At 39.6% G+C, this 17,492-nt stretch overlaps 1 protein-coding gene across 3 annotated transcripts in view; it reads left to right on the forward strand.

Moving 5' to 3' along the window:
* The window catches only part of ZNF536 (zinc finger protein 536), a 205,192-nt gene that overhangs the window by 75,995 nt on the left and 111,705 nt on the right, over positions 1-17,492 (forward strand). The window contains exon 1 of one of the 3 annotated variants that reach the window (XR_010918301.1): positions 7,359-7,529. The exons of the other annotated variants lie outside the window; for them this stretch is intronic. The gene's annotated coding sequence lies outside the window, so the exon portion shown is untranslated. Of the gene's footprint in view, positions 1-7,358; positions 7,530-17,492 lie in introns of those variants that run through there. 3 annotated transcript variants of the gene reach the window in all.

Raw genomic sequence — 17,492 nt, forward strand, 5'->3', positions numbered from 1 at the left:
TTATCATACACAGTGCTATATAAATACTGAGCAGTTTTTGTTAATTATTATTATTTCTTATTATTTGTTGCTCTTTAAATAAAGGATTTTGATGATTCCATGGGAGTTTTGCCTCCATAAGCATGGCATGATTGGTTCCTATGCCTAAGTGTTTCACATAGTTTTATGCTAATACCAGTTGATTAATAAACATATCTGAGGTTTAAAGTAACACTTTTGTGCATGCATGGCAGTCTCAAAAACAGCTCAATTCAAAATGTTTTATTTCAGAATATCTCTCTTAAGTTACAAGATTATCCACCACACTGAAAAAAATCTATTGGCTATAATGTAGTAATACACCATAACACATTGCACATTAATTGACTATTGGTGCATGCTTTGGGTGTGTTATGAACATTGGAAACTACTTAGCTGACCAATGGGAAAATGGTTTTAGACATCAGTGGTTGAACTATAGCCATATGAAATTAAAATATGTGCTTTTCATGAGTTCATGTCAAACTTTTCCAAACTTTCCTTCCCTCTGTGGTTCAAAGCTCCTGAGTATTAGGTTTCTTGAACCCAAAGATTAAGTGAAACTTATCTGAAACTGAAACTACTGAGGGCTAGATCCATAAAGGAGACTTATGCTCAGCATTGCAACACCTAATGTTTCTGTGTGCTGCCAGCTAACAGAATCCACAGCCTCAAAGAGTTAAGTGCCCAGGCTCTGCTGTACATGAGGAGAGTTAGGTGACTAAGTATGGAATCCACAAAAAGGCAACAAGCTAACTAGGAAGCCAGCTAAGCTAGTCAATAGAAAATGCCAAAGAAAATGTGTAAGTCATCCCTGAAAGGGAATTAGGCACCTAAACCCTTTCTCACAAAAATGAGGTGGAAGAAGAGGTAGTGGTTGCGGTGGTAGTCCCTGGACTTATAACTCTTATGAGGTGGAGGAAGAGGAGGAGTGTGGCAGAGAACTCTGGAATATAGAATACCGACATTCAAGTCCCTGTTCCAATTATTTTTTAAATTATTTATGTTCCAGTGAATATTTAATTATTTTTACAAAGTAGAACAATTTCAGTAGGAGAGACGGGGAGAGACCTGTCCAAGAATACTCCATAGCCCATTAGTTAGGGCACTCCCTTGAGATCTGGGAGATGTGGGTTCAAAAAATCCCTGCTCCACATCAGGCAGAGTGTGAAATTGAACTTGAATCTCGGACTTCTTGGATGAGTGCCCTAACCACTATGCTAAAATTTGTGGGAGTTGGGAGCAGGAAGGGAAAGGTGGCATCACCACCACATCCTCCTCCGGTATTATGTATGGGGCCAATTTGTTAGGGGACTCTGAGTTTTCCTACCAACTCGAGCTCTGCAGGTGATACAGGTAGGATGATACCTAATTTGAGGATCGCTTTGGAGCTAGGCATGACTAGGTGCCCAGGCACCTAGAATGAGGCAGATGTGCACATACCCAGTGGCAGATTTTTAGACACCTAAGGGACTTTACTGGCTGAAACATAGATACCTAAGGATCTACAGGGTTAGTTGGTAGTTGAGCAGGGGTTCTGAGGATCCAATCCACGTTTTGAGGATCCAGTGCCATGTAAGCACCTAAATCCCTCTGGGGGTCTAGCCCTGAGTTTCAGATACTTTGCTGCAGCTTAGGTTCACGCACCCAGTTATGAGCTTGGGCAGAGTTTCACTTGGCTTTGGGTTTCTGATGAAAGTTCTAAGCAAAGCCATACTACAGTCTGCAAATCCTCCCTTTTATACTAAGGAACTCAAATAAAGAAAACCCAAACCTCTAGTTCTCTTGTATCCCCAGCATGGGCTCAGATTGTCCCCCAGTGTCTGCTCATGGAGGGGACTCTCCATTTGGAGATCTCTCTCCTCCCAAATGGAGGAGGGCTCAGTCTCCTCCATAACACTTCTCCTTTCCAAGAACGCTGTGGAGGCCTCTTCACAGAGTCTGAGGTCAACATGGGGAGAAGGAGTGGAGCCCATGTAGATGGGTTAGGGAAAGAGATGGGGCAAGCTGCACCTCATCTGACCCATTGAGAATCTCATAAAAGGTAATGCAGCCCAAGGGTGTACTGTGTTTACCTGCAGCCTCTCCTTGGGGTCCAGGGGTTGGTGCAACCAGAAGAAAATACCTGGTAGCATGGCTCCAATTGGGTAATGCTGCCATGTATGTCAGAGCTGGAGGTAAGGCTTGGGGCCTCTGAGAGAATGACCCTGGCTTACTTTATGAATCTCTGGTGATCAGTGAGGTTTGGAGATTGGACCCTGCAGTCTTGTCTGTGAGATCCAAATCATGCATTCAATTGTATGATGTGGCTGGATAGCCACTGAGGGATCCTCTTTGTGATTTCCTTCTTCTGGGCTTTTCACATGGGTTTTTCTATGGTAAGGGACATTCTGGTCCATGGAAGAAGCATGACTAACTTTGCAATGGTTTTATTGTGTTTGAGTTTCCTAGCCTGGAAGGTGTGAGTTTCAGGCTGTTATGCCTCTTGCTTTCTGAAGGTTTTGTGGATGAGAACTGGCTGGAGGGAATGATAACTTTTCTTCTGGGGAGGGATCCCTTTGAAAAAAATAAAAAAAATTATGGAATGAGGCTGCTGGAGAGGCAGAGTTTGGATCAGTCAAGATTTACATTGTCCCGGGAAGACATATGGAGATGTATATCTGAGTCCAGCCCCATAGTTCTTTGGCTTCCACACAGGACTGGGCCCAGTATTACACAACTCTTAGGCTTCAGTGAATACAGACTTAAAAGTGATTCTATCTGTCCGTCTCGTCTGTCTATTTATCTATCTGAATAATTCTAAATTAAATGCCTAGTTAAGTACACGTAAGACATTTATTTTGAATAGTGACCAAATTCTATTCCTCTAGCTGTCTGTGCATACATGCTCATTATAATACTTACCTTATGATTTGCACATGAAGTCACTTATGCATTATGCCTGGCAGCTATTCAGATATCCATTGATGTGATCTATAATCAGTTTATTAGTGTTTTAGTGCCTTGTTGCTATTAAGTTCTGTCAGTTTAAGTTCCAACTATATGAAGGTAAGTTTTCGATAGCGTATTTGTAAACTTAAGTTAGAAAGAAAAAATGCTTAAAATCTGCTGTAACTGTTCGTGAAATTCTGGCCCCATTGACGTCAATAAGAGTTTTGCCATTGATGTCAATAGAACTAAGATTTCACCCTATAAATGTAAAAGTGTAAGTATTATTTCTGCCACTTACAGTGCAGAGAGGTGATATATTTAAATTTTTTGATTTCAGTAATGCCTTAAAAAAACTACTGTAATTTAAAACAATGAATGTGTGCATGTATTATCCATAGGGGAATAGTTTCAGGCTGTGAATATCAATTTCAGTTAATCCATGAGACTGTAGCATGCAAAAATGTATCAGGATGGAACTATCACTACCTCAGTAAGTGAGTGTGAGTGAAAGTTGCTTTGGCTTGAAAAATAAGCATTAAAAAAGAAAGCTGAGACCTCTCCCCCAGTGAATTATAAAAGATGATTTATGATATTGTTTGTCTGTACAATAAGATAAGCAGATCCTCCTATGGCAGAAAATGTGTGCAAGAAATTGAATATTATTTGCCTGTATCTCTTCTGAAATTCTTTAGCAATTCTTAGAAGGGAACTGATCCCAGAATTTCTTCAGTGAACATAGTTGGAATAAAGTGGTCCACTTTCAGTTTAAGAGAAAATACCCTTTAATCGGCTGAGTTTCTATTATAGAAAGTTTATTATTATTGGTATATAAACTAGCTGGGGGCTTGAACACTGAGCAGCTGGGTAATTGAGCTAGCTCCTGGATCCAATTAAAAAAATCTATGTTATGTCCACAGTAGGGGAATGGTCATAGCTGAGAAACTACTATATATTAGATTTTAACACACCTGTGGTATGTTCACTGTTATAAACAGTATGGGTTGTAGAAAGCATTAAATCCTCTCATTACTGCCTTTCATAAGACAGACACTTCAAGCAGTTCCACATTTATCTGAGATTACCAGTTAAACTCATTAAAAAGCAACTATGACTTGCTCACTCAATTGGATGTTGTCAGGATTTTTGTGTACTTCACCATTCACTATAGTGTGTCTTTGATTAGTGAAATTATACTTTTTGGGAAGATTTTCTATAATTTAATTTATGATTCCTTGTAAACTGAGTATATTTTAGGATTTTGGGTATTTTGCTAACTATTATACAATGTTGTCAATAAAGGTGAATTTAAGAATCTAAAATAAAACTGTTTTTTAGGGAAGTGGGGTTGGAAGAAATGCATTATAAATATTTTGGGCTGATAGGAAATTACCATGCTATCGGTTACTAGTGAAATATATTGTTTGGAAATCTCTATCATTAATACTTTCTTTTTGTTTATATCAAACAAATGAACAGGCAAACTTAGACTCAAAACCTGGTAACTGTGTTAACCAAACTACTTTCTAATCATTGCTACCCTCATCTTCTCTCTCTGATTCTTTCTATACGTTTATTATACTCACTTGTTGCAGCTTTCCTCAAATTTGTGCCGAGTCCTAAAAACAGGTACACGTGAGTAACCATACTCAGGTGAGTAGTCCCATTGAACTCAATGGGGCTACTTGCATGAGTAAAGCTACTCACATGCCCAAGTTGTGTTTGCAGGTTCAGGGTCTTAAGCTGTAAGCAGTCCAAGACAGGGACTGTTTCATATATGGAGATTGTTCTGTACCTCACCATAGTGAAGCCTGGTCCTGCTTGAGACAGCTACACACCACTGCAATACAAATAATAATAGTATTTAACATCGTTTTTCTCCATAAATCAATCAAAGAAATCAAAGCAGCAGACATAACTAATATTACTTACAGTCAGATGGTGCTACATCTTTTATAAAAAAAGTTGTTTGCTGCAATATTTAACCATTGTTGTAACAATCATCAATATTAACACTTATCAGCAACATGTTAACCAAGCCAGTAGGGTAAAACATCTGTTAAAAAGAAGTAGAAAAAGAGGAATAATAGGATTGTAGAATATTAATACTGTCCAGATATTTATTATTAAGCACTTATTTTGTCTGTTTATTTTTTATAATCAGCTGTAAGATTACTTTGCAAAAACCTGTAATTGCTTCTTAATTTCAAATCCCAGTTCTTTTGTGCTGTATACAAAGATAGTATATTTCTGTACTTATTGTTTGCAGCACTCCGTGTAAAAAATCACGTTCGTTTCAAGAAGCTGTTATGGTATTGATTCTGGTAAAGACTTCCATTAACTGACCAATCTAAATCTCATAAGTGATGTCAGGATAGTTATGCATTTGCTTGGTTCAAGTATTCAGCCATTATGTTAGAATGCAGGCAGTGTCTGAATATGGCTGTTAAATTATTTCTAAATACCGAACCATAACAGCTTAACAGTTCTGCAGTTTGAGACTGACACAAAAATGACAATCTGCCACCTCTTTGTTTTTTAAATATTAACGTTGTATTGGGTTAGTATTTTTGGAGTAAAAACCTGTGGCACAAGAGGATAAGTGACATAAACAAAGGCAGCTGGGCTGCATGAAATAATGGAACAATAAGGCCCTTACAGCCGTTCTCATCACTCCAGTATGTTAATTAGCATTCTGTTGTGGCCGCAACACTGAAAACATGTAATCTATATTGGTGTACTGTACAGCTGTGAACACACATTCGCTTTTGTTAGTCCCTAGAGTTAGTCTTGCCATTGGCATATGTGTGTGGGCCAAAAGTCAAACCATCACCACTAAAATAGCATACTATAGAAGTAAAAGTTACTTTTTCTTTTTTCTTTTTTTTTTTTCTTCATGGTAACCTGTGATGTAATCTGGTGATACAGCATCTGTCTCACTTTCATTCTTTCTTTTCCCCAGATATATTTAAGGGCAGCATAATCATCTGAGATAAATGATTCAGGCAGTAAATGTGGTGTAAATAATCCAGTTAAAAATAAAAGCTTATTCCTAAATAGAATGTTAAAAAATCCTCCATAAAGAACTATATTGGTATATCATATACATTTTTTTTGTGGTGAAAGCTAATTCATAAAATATATTTGAAAAAAAAAGTTTAGAAAATAGTCTATGTGCATTGATGAATACTATTGCAGTGGCATGGGACATTTCTTTTATCTTGATACAAGCACATCAAATAATCAAGAGAAATAATTGGAGATTTTTCAGTAAATCAGGATCCCAACCTACTACGTTCATGTTAAACTTTATTTGATCAGGAGCTGGAGTTCGTTATGTGATGGAGATTTAGTAGATTGGAGTTCATTCAGCTTTTGAAGTGGCAGGAATTTCTCTGTAACACTTCTGAAATCTATAAGCACACTGACCCCTTCTATTGGAAGTATTTACCTGGGAAACTTACTTTTTGGAGCATAAATTAGATTTTGAATTAAGTGATATGATTTCTAGCATTTTCTTTTAAGCATACATTTACTCAGTGGATATTCAGTAGTCAAAGCTGTTTGCCAACTTCCATTTATTACTGCATTGTAATGATCTCGGTGTTCAAAATAAGACTAGGGAAAATTTTTCTTAGAAAATAACTTGCAGTGCTCTTGGGTGAATGCATCCTTTATCCATATTCAGATATAGGAGTGAAGGTTTAGCTCATATTTCTACGCTAATCTACTTCAAACTTGATCTTGAAAAATTACCCTCATTGCACAAAGAAAATGCAGCATTTAAGTCACCATGCTGATCAAATTTGGTTCTGCTTTTTTTGACTGTGGAAGGAACAAATTGTTTGGTGCTTCTGTGATGTGAACCAGTGTCCCACTAGGGAATGGAGTTAAGGTTTTTTTTTTTTTTTTTTTTTTTTAAACTCATCATTTTTAAAAATTCTAATAGAATATAACTCTGTAATGATGCAGTCAGATACATTATTGTAATATTTCATTTATATGCAAGGTATAAAAAGTTACACAAAACATTTAGCCTGATACTTTATGTTGCTATTATTTGATATTATGATTATTTAGATTTCATTACTATTACTTCTATTTTATGGAAAGAAAAAAATCAGGAATGGCTTTTTAAAAAAATCAGCAAATATAAAATGCACTGTGTCATTAAAAATGAATAAGAACAAAAAATAAATGTTAGTAGCTCTCTCTGAATTTTTCTTCATAGTGGTAAAAGTATATAATTAATAGAAGAATTTTAGCTCCAGATGTGGCTATACTATAATAGAGCCTTATAAATGCTACAGAAAGAAAAATTGCTTGGAACGAATGAGAACCAAATCAAGAGCACACCTGGGTTTGACAAAGATTGCATTTACTGACTGCTGTGCTATCACATTACAGAGAAAGACCAAGTCTTTGGGAGCAGCTGTAGAGAAAGGCCTGGCAAATCTGCATGCAAATAGCAGCACATTGTTAACTTAATCAGATGCAGAGGAAAAGATGTGCCAGACCATGAGGATGATCTATAAACAAGTACAGAGTCCAGAGAGATTGTGAGGGCTAGGCAGATTAAAAAGGTACACCAAAAGGGTTCTGTCCTTGGGTCATATGCTTTTCTTTTATGTTGCCTGAAGGTTATCACCATTCAAGCTAACTTATCATAATGTTTGTTATATCCCATTGTAGTAAATTTGTCAAATAGTGCTCGATTTATTCTTTGCAAAGATATAAATTAATTTCTTATTAGTTCGGGAGTTTGGTAGCTCTTTGTTTTATAGTGGTATAGATACGAGCATTATTTTCTGTAGGAAACCATGTATGACTCCATAACTCCAGTTAAATAATATTACTGTTTAAATGTCTGGGTATACTGAGAAAAGAAATAGTGCAACATGCTATATAAAAGAGCAAAAAAACAACAACAAAAAAGGGCCTCTTTCTATAGAGTGAAGTGTCCTGATTAAATCCTGCCTTAAGAAAAAGTTGAAGACACCTGCTATTTATATTATATATTAATGCTAATGGGAGTATATGTTTAAAGTCTACTCCATCTTTAAGTCTAATATCATAAAAAAATAAAGAAGTAATACTATTTAATCACCCACAGCTTAATAGTGCCTTAGTTGTTTACTGCCATTGTACTAATTGCTCTGTACTAATGTGTTTTTGTGTGATTTCCAGTAGTGCTAAAAGAACTGAGATCCATAACCAATTAAATATAGTGTTTTTATGTTAAAAATATATCTGGTGTAGAGTAGCAAATGAACAGAAGTATTTTTTAAAAAACAAGAGAGATTTGCCATAAGCATAGCTGCAGAGGAATAGGTATTTTTTATTACATCTTTTACACAATGACCATGGATAAACTAATGGACTAAAGGGCAAGCTAAAGAAACCTGAGTATTTTGTACTTGTGGATCAGATTCTTCTCTCATGCTGGTGTAAATTAGGAGTAACTTTATTAAATACAATGGAGTTACACCGTGGTAAGTAGGAGAATTGGGCCTTTTGCTTCTGCAAATACCTGTCTTTTTATTTTCAGTGCTATAACTTTTAAAATTCAAAATACATACACACATGTGCATGCTCACACTCCTCCTTCCCCCCCCCCTGTATATAAATACTTCAGTTAAGTCTGACACAGGGAGAACAATACACAACAGTGAGACAGCAGTGTCTAGCACTGTTATATATGTGATCCAAGTTTGGAAAGTTGATTTGGATCCTGGGCTGTATAGTAGAATTTATGACAGAAATGATGTACACAGACTTGTAGGGAAGGAAGCAACACCATTTATATACTGTAGCATACCCTGCCAGAGGGTTAATTGAGTAACATTGTTGTTGGCTCCAGAAGAAGCTAACTGCCTGAGATAGGGCACTAAAGTGGAGGCTGTCAGGGTGAGTGAGGTGAAGGGAAATTGGACATAATCGCATTAATAATAATAATTTAAAATGAAGTAACAAAAGATTGCATAACTAATATTCCAATCTCTTGCTTTTTATTGCAGAATTAATATTCATATGAATAATATCTAAGCTAATCAGTATTAAACTGGCAAGAAAAAAGCCACATTGTAGTGGGTTACATGGTTTATTACAACATTTGTTTCTGTGAACTTGAACCAGATGAAAACAAACTAACAGAACAACTGAATTTTCTGTTTCCCGGCCTTCCATAGAGGGTCCTTCATCAGCCTGGGATCCATACACTCACAAAGTGAGGACACACTTCACCTTATATAGGGGGAGATAATGAGATCAATTAGATTCTCAGCCATTGAACTATAGACAGCTGTTGGTGCATAATAATCATCATTAGAGATGGGTGAATGTGGCATACATGATTCACCAGACTACCTTCAGGTATTTTAAAAATGCCAGACTTAACTCTTGAGTATTTTGAGTACTTGAGGCCAGCAGTTTCTCTGCAGTTTCTTCTGGGGCTATTGCTCGTGAAAAAGGCACATCTGAGAGCAAGAAGAGAGAGAAGAATGCTGAGCTGTTACTCAGGGATGGAGGGAGTTGGGTAGATAAAACTTACCTGTAGGTAGAAAGAAACTTTTCTCTTCAGTGCTGCATGAAGTTCCTGAACCTGCTAAGCCCATCATTAACCACAATGATCATTTAAAACTGTGTCAGCTATTCTTCTTGGGTTTTGCTCTATTTTCTATATGTTGACTACAATTTCTACAGTGAAAATTGTATCCCTTTTGAAACTGATTAGATCCTCTCTCGGTGCATCCCACACTTCTGAGGTCACCAGCTAGAAAGGCTTTTTTCCCCTTTCCTTTTGCTCCAATTTATTAACCTCTATCCTATCTGCCCAGAATATTCTAAACTATATTACAAAAGCCTAATTTGGAATTGCTTTTTGGTTCATGGGTAATTTAACCTCATCCATGTCTAGTTTTTAACCTCTGAGTGCACCCATCACCCTTTAAACCATTCGCTAGTACCTTTAATACATGCAGTCATTGCTCTATTGTCTGCATCATTCCCATCTTTCCACTTTTCCTTTTTTAATTTTTTTAAAAAAAAGCCTGGGTAGACTTTCAGAAATAAACGCTCACACTGTGTAATTTGTATAAAAAGTCTCTTAATTGACTCTTTTTATCCTTGTGCATCAGAATATTCCCCATATTATATATTATTTGTGAGTACTTTCTAATGAGGACCCTGTGTGTAGATAGTGAGGACTGTAAATCAAATAGGATAAATTCAATATTTATTAAGTAAGCTTTGGTTTGGTACCACAGGAAAATATTGTTCTTCTTTCACTGGAATTTCCCTTTCATTTTCATCTTTTAAAGTAAACATAGGAATACCTTTTCAATGCAACACAATTTAATTTAACTGCAGAAAACTTGTTAACATGCCCTGGAGTTAAACGGTTAAATCAGCATGGCCTAGATGGAGGAATGAGAGAAGGAGTCAGGAACTTGTGAATTCTAATTCCAGCTATGCCAGTGACTCATGGTATGTCCTAAGGCCCTTAACCACCTCTACTTTTTTTTTCTAGGGCCAAAATGGTGTGAATGTAATTCTTGTTGAAGTCAGCAGAGGTGCCGCCCCTTATGCTAGCAGCAGATTTGGCCCTAATTTGGAAAGTACTTGCATACCTTGCAGGTTACTGTGAGGATTAATTAGTTAATGTTTGTACAGCACTCTGAATACATAAAGTGCTGTATAAGTGCTTAGTAATATTATTATTAAGTCCCCATGCATCATTTATTTACTTTTAATATCAGAGCAGACTATGATTTTTGCTTTTGTGGACTAATAGAGCTAAGAAAGGAAGGAACAACACAGCTTACTGCGGAACCAACAACTGGCAAAACAAAGTCTTACTGGGAAAATGTTTTACATATGGTATGTACACAGATAATATTCAGGTGACATCACAGAGTACTGATATACAAATATTATCTGTTTGCAAAGAGAATCCCAGCTTTAGAGCCTAATCCTGCACACCTTGTTCTTGGATAAAGACTATTTGCAAGAGTAAGGGTATGCAGGATTGGGGTCTAATATGGGAAAATTAAATTACCTATCGACCTTACTGATGTACGGCCCAGCTCTCCTTGAGAAGAACAACTCCCTAGCTGCAGTTGGGGATCTAGCTGCATCACTGAAGGCCATTATGGGCGCCTCCTTAGATTTGTTTTCCTGACATTCCTAAAAGCAAAGTAAGGACACATGCACTAACAGAGTGTTGAATACCTGGAGCAATGTCTAGGCAGAACTGAGAGATCCCAGTTATAGTCTCTCTCTTTGATTTTGAAGTCTGGATACCACAGCTTCTTTAGAAACATCTACACAACTATATCCTATCCTCTGCTCCACACTGACTGACAGCCAAGAAAGTTTCCAACCAAGTTTTTAACCAACCAATGCCATGCTAATTTCAAAGTCTGAATGCCCGATATCCATAACAAAACATTTTCTGTAAAATTTTGTTAATAATTTTGGATACAAATAAAGTTAAGAATTTTCCCCTCTGCTTATTAACAATTTGTTCAGAGAAGAGATGGCAACATTTGGCAAATCAATGATTAATTAGGTTCTATTCAAGTTTGCTATGTCGGTGAGGGTTAATAAGTGCTTGCTTGTAGTGATTGTTCTTTGGCTGTTTTGTGCATACAAAGCATTCAAGAAATTCTGTTGTAACGCTAGGAAACAAGTTTCTGTTTTTCAGTGAGCAATCTGAGATTTTGCATAATAATTTGCCTGTTACTGTTCATGTGAAACTGGGAGACTTCCATGTCCACTTTAGTTTTTAACTTGTGAGGCTTCCCTTCCTATTTCCACCAATGTTGCCACCTCCTTAATGCTCACTTGGGCCATTGAGGCACCTCCCTGCATTGCAGCAGTTGCAAACGGTTCTGCCTAAATAAATAAGTGGGAACTTTGCTTCCTGCAACATCCCTTCAGATGGTGCAACATCTTCCTCCCCTTGCCCTGCTCTGTGGATTGTTGGGAGTGAGGGGGAGCACGTCCTGCAATTGACTGGCCTTCTTATCCCTGTCCACTGAACATCCCTTTAAAAGATAGCTGGGATCTGGCCCTAAGATACTAGTGTATGTGTGGTGGTTACCAACTGTTACCTAGAAATTGATGTGGAAGTGAGCAATTGGCAGAATCTCCCCTCCTGAAGCTGGATTAGCTCCACGTGTGCCCTACATATTTTACCAGCTGCGACTGAAACTGGGATCTTTGTGGCCCATAGGCAGCTGCTTTACCAGTAAGCCAAAAGGGAATCTTCCTGTGGCTCAGCCAGTGGCAGCTGAGCTAAGCTTCTATCAGCTGGAAGTCCCTTTTTGAACATATCTTACTCCAAAGTAAAGTTGCTTCCATGAAATAAACTATAATAATGAAACACAAAGAGAACATTAAATCAGGAGCTACTAACAGCATTGCACTTATGAATATAGCTACTGCCATGCCCTTCATCCATCGACTTGTACAAAGCTTGCACTGGGTCAGACATGAAATAAGGTGTCCCACAATACTTAGACCCCTTCAATACAATCTTCCTAGTCAAAACAGGGGGGAGCACCTTTAACTAATACTAGTAATAATATATACGTCAACATTGATATGCAAGAAAACACAGTAGCTAGGAAAGTGAAATCTTGCCTCTGCTGAGCATCTAATTTTTTGCCAACAATTTTTATAAGTAACCTATGTGATAAATGACTACTGCCTGTATTTGATTCTTTTAATTACATGAACCACATTAATGACCCTGGTGAAAAGCAGATATATATAGTACAGAACTCATTTTCAACCCAAAGTACCTCGGCTATTTCAAAACATTTATGCTGTTTCATAAATGCCGCAGGAATTTAGTCCACTCTAAACCTACACAACTATATTAATTACTATTTATTCTCTTAATTTTTCATTTCTTTTGTTCCTGGGAGAGTGCTTTGGATAGAAAAGGAAAAGAAACTGGACCTAGATCACCTTTTTTGCAGCTATGGAACTGAAATAGTTAAATACAGTGTATATTTTTCTTTTCACTCTTGGCTGGCCCTTTGTTTAACAAGTTGCATCCAGGTGCCATGAAGCTCCCCTCCCAAAACCTGAAGTTTAGAAAGGTGACAGTAGAACTGTTCGTCTGTTTCATATGGTCTTATTGAACTTGCTCAGTTTTATACTGCAATGAGGAAAATGGCACCAAGTAGGAATTAAACATGTACATTGGATTTTTAGAGAATTGTCCATCTCTTAAATTTCTGTACTCTGTACACATTATGGGCAAGATCTCTGGACCCTAGTATGGCATGCTTGCACCATTTGATGACAGCCATGTAGCTAGGGATAGCCCCTTATACTCTGCAGCAGCTAGAGACAAAATTTATGATTGCAACTCCTAAATTCTGCAGCAGCAATCCCTGAATTCACAGCAATGTTAATTTCTTCTTTGAGTAGATGCAGCTGTGCATTCCACTGGGAGTGCACGCACCTGAGCCGGAGAAATTTGCCTAGCAGTACCCGTAGAGGTGTGCTGCTCATTGCATATGGCCATAGCCTCTCCCTTGGCTATGTGAGGCAGCACCGCTCTGACCCTCTCTCAGTTCCTTCTTAGTCCATGGCTGGAGCTCTGTGTGGTCTCAGCCTCACAACTTCTCAACTAGTTTAGATTTTTCTCTTGTAGATAGTGCTAGTTAGAGTAGTTTTAGTTGTAGTAGTTTGTTTCCTTCAATGATGCCCTCACCAGGTTTAAATATTGTCCTTTGTGTGGGGGAGCGATCCCCAGAAGTGATCCTCACACACAGTGCTTGCTCTGTCTTGGCAGGGCCCCCGTCAAGGAGTGTGTGCCATCTTTAGACCAACTGAAAACACTCCAGGTCTGGAGGTGACTTTTCAGCCTCCTCTAGGAAAAATGTGGACCGGCATGGAGTTGGTGCCAGCGTACGGGATGGTGTGGGTACCTTTAACCCTTCCCTCCCTGGTACCAAGTAGGGTGGTTAGAAATCTTGTACTGATTCTGATTCCGGTCTCCGGGTATCCATCGAGTCTGCTACTGATGAGGGAGATGTTGGTACTGATTGCTTCTGTATTGATTGCATGCCAGACAGCTACAGACCTCTGCCTTTCAGTCCCGTCCTCTCCTTTGGTCCAGGACTTTGCCAGAGCTATGTCAACTATAACCCCTTTATCTGAATGAGCCACTGAGCCCTTGGGTCTGTTGGCACCTCACCCAATGTTCCCCTTCCACAGGTGTGGAAGCAGGACTAATACGAAGTTCGGTACAGGGGACCTTGGCACTGCTGCAGTTGACACCGCTGATGTTTCCATGGTGACTTTCACTGCCCTTGACATCAGTACTGTCAGACACGCTGGTACTGCTGTTCACTTTGGGACTGACCCTGCTTCTGGCACTGGCATGCTTGGTTCCAACAGCATTGCTTTCAGCAGCAGTGCCACTTCCTGTCTCATTCTGGGCAATGGACAATTCAGACCGCCTTTTGCTCCTTCTGGTCTTGCTCTGCCCTTATATCCAGGATCCCAAGGCTCCTCTGCATCTGAGTCGGGGTCATCATCCTCCCTCTGTCCATCGCCTGACCAGCATCGACAGCCACTGATGGACAGTTAAGGGTACCTGGATTGACACAGGTCTTGTGGTCAGGATGGAGGTCCCTGGCTAGTTACCTCAAAGTTCACAGATCAGCTGCCTGAGAGGCTTCACAAGAAGAATTTCAGGCATTTGGTGGTTAAGATATTGTTGCAGTCCATGCTAGACATCGTGGACACCAGGATGATGGCCTCTGCAGTCACCATGAGTCCTGTCTGCAGAATTCGGGTATTGCTCCCGATGTTCAGCAAGCCATTGAGGATTTGCCTTTCAATGGCCAAATGCTGTTCTCAGACAAATCTGATGAGATGCTGTATTCCAGCAAGGACTCCAGGGTTACCCTGCGGTACTTGCCAGCAGTGCAAAGGTGCCAGTACAGTGCTCAACAACAACTGCAGCAGCAGCAACCACAGCGCATATTTGGGCAGCTTTTCCTGCCCCAAGGCAATGGGACTACCCCAGAAAGAGGGATAGAACCCACAGGAGACAGCTGTTGGACGTGGGTTTTGACCAGTCCACATGCCCTCCTTGGCACCCTCCAAGTGCCTATTTTGACTCCTTGATCTAGAGCACTGTTCCAGTCATTGCTCCTTCCTCCTCCTCTCCCCCCTTTGAGGACAGGCTGGCCTGCTTTCACAATGTTGGGGGCTCGATCCCCACCGACAGCTGGGACTTAAACACCATCCAATCAGGTTATGTCATCCAGTTCCTCTCCACACCTCCTCCCCACCCTCCCTGCCCATCCCTTTTCAGAGACCCCTCTCACGCGGTTCTGCTCCTCATGTTGAACCATTTTCTGCTGGCTTTGGGAGTGGTGAAGCCAATTCCACTGGAGCACTGAGATCTCAGCTTCTACTCCCAGTATTTCCTGGTATCCAAATCCAAAGGAGGGGTAAGACCTATCCTCGACTTTCCTGGCCTCAACAAATACATCAGGTACATGAGGAATCCAACCGATGGTAGCTTTATCCAGGGTATCTTGGAGTACCTGCTACAATTTAGTTCATTGAAAGTGCATCTGGTGGTAGTACTGGCATTTCATCTCCCTGTTCAGGGAAGATCAGTCTTGTCCAGTGCCATGGTAACAAGGGCTTTTTCATTTACATCCTCTTATCGAAGATCTGGTTCCCCTTTGGGACTTAAACATGGTCCTAGTGGCTTTGATGGCTCCATTTGAGCCCCTAGCATCTTTCCCCTTTCTGCTCTTGTGTAGGAAAACTGCTTTCCTGATAGTGATAACATTCAAAATGAGAGTGTATGAGTTGCAGGCTCTGATGGCAGAGCCTCCTTATACACAATACTCCAAAGACAAGGTGACTTTACACAAAAAAATTGGGTGTGATTGTAAAGTGATCTTTTGGTTTCATTTGAACCAGGTAATATATTTATTTAACCTTTTTCCTAAGCACATTCATCTCCTGGGGAGCAACATCTTCATACAGCAGATATTAAGCAATGTCTACCCTTTTATCTGGACAAGACTAAACTGTTTTGTGCTTTGCCTCATTTCTTTCTGTCATATGCAGACCGCATGAAGGGTCAAACGGTCTCTTTGCAGATGACCTCCAAATGGATAACATCATGCATCAAGATGACATGTGAAATAGCTGCAGCTATGTCCCCTCAGTGTTAGCGAACTCATTGTACGAGGGCGCAAGCAACATCCATATAATTCCTCAGTGAGGTTTTCATATTGGACATTTGCAGATGTGCTATATTGTCGTCGATACATATATTCATGAACCATTGTGCTATAACCGCATCTTCCAGGCTGGATGCAAGCTTTGGTAGAGCTGTCCTGCAGTCCTTTTTAGGTAGACTCTGAGCCCTGCCTCTGAGCCTCATCTAAGTGGAATACATAGCTTGTGAGTCATCCAAGTGGAATACATAGCTGCATCTACTCGAAGAAGAAGAAATGGTTACTTACTGTAACTCTGGTCCTTCGAGGTGTGATGTAGACATGTATTCCACGACCCACTCTCCATCCCCTCTGAATCGGAGTCCTGTGTCCGGGTGGTCAGTGCGAAGGAACTAAGGGAGAGTCAGGGCGGCGTTGCTTCATGAAGCCATGGGAGGGGTCATTGCCATGAGATGCAAGCACCCCCCCCCCTACAGGTATTGCTAAGCAAATTTCTCCATCTGTGGTGTGCTGAGTGTGCACACACCTAAGTGGAATACCTACCTACATCATGTCTCAAAGAACTACATGTACAGTAAGTAACCTTTTCTCATTCCACTGCCATGAAACATCCTTAGTTCCCATCTTCCCATTCTCACAAAATGATAACTCTGGCTCATGGTTGAAAATACTCTTTGACATAAAATGGTGATTTTTTTTTTTTTGATCATGGTTATTTTTCAAGGATGGGATTTCATTATGCTCTCCAGGTGCTCCAGATCCATTGCCTGGGTTTCAGCTTCCTTGATGTTGTCCAATCGATGTTACATAGCCAGTGTAATTAGTCTTCTGGCAGACTTTTGGCCCACCTCACTCACCTGTCTTTGTGTAAATCGAGAGTGGGAGAGGAAAGCCTCCTTTCAATTCAGAGCACTATCTTCTACTTCCGCATATTTCATCCCTTAAACTTTTCTTTGACATGATTTCCTTATTTAAGACTCTGTTGCTGGGTGACAACTGTCCTGCTGCTAAAGCCCCTCAGAAAGCTACAGCCTAGTTTAATATGTTGTATCATAGTGACTTGAACACTCAAATACGTTAGCGATACCTATTCTACTATTCTTCTTCTGTCAAAGCTAGAAAAATTCTGACTGATCTAATAAACAGATAAACCATTCACTAAATAAGAGCATAAAAATTGGTGGCTTTGTGCTCCTTATAGTCTATATAAGTGAGCGCTCTGGAACAGCAGAAACGTGCACAAATCAGGCATATGCATATTCTGACTTCTACAGACAGACTTTGTTGGCCAGTCTGGTACTCTGTGTTTTCACTATT

The sequence above is a fragment of the Emydura macquarii genome, unplaced genomic scaffold, assembly GCF_026122565.2.
Source record: "Emydura macquarii macquarii isolate MOO-44397 ecotype Brisbane River unplaced genomic scaffold, CSIRO-AGI_Emac_v2 contig_561, whole genome shotgun sequence".
Lineage (NCBI taxonomy): Eukaryota > Metazoa > Chordata > Testudines > Chelidae > Emydura > Emydura macquarii.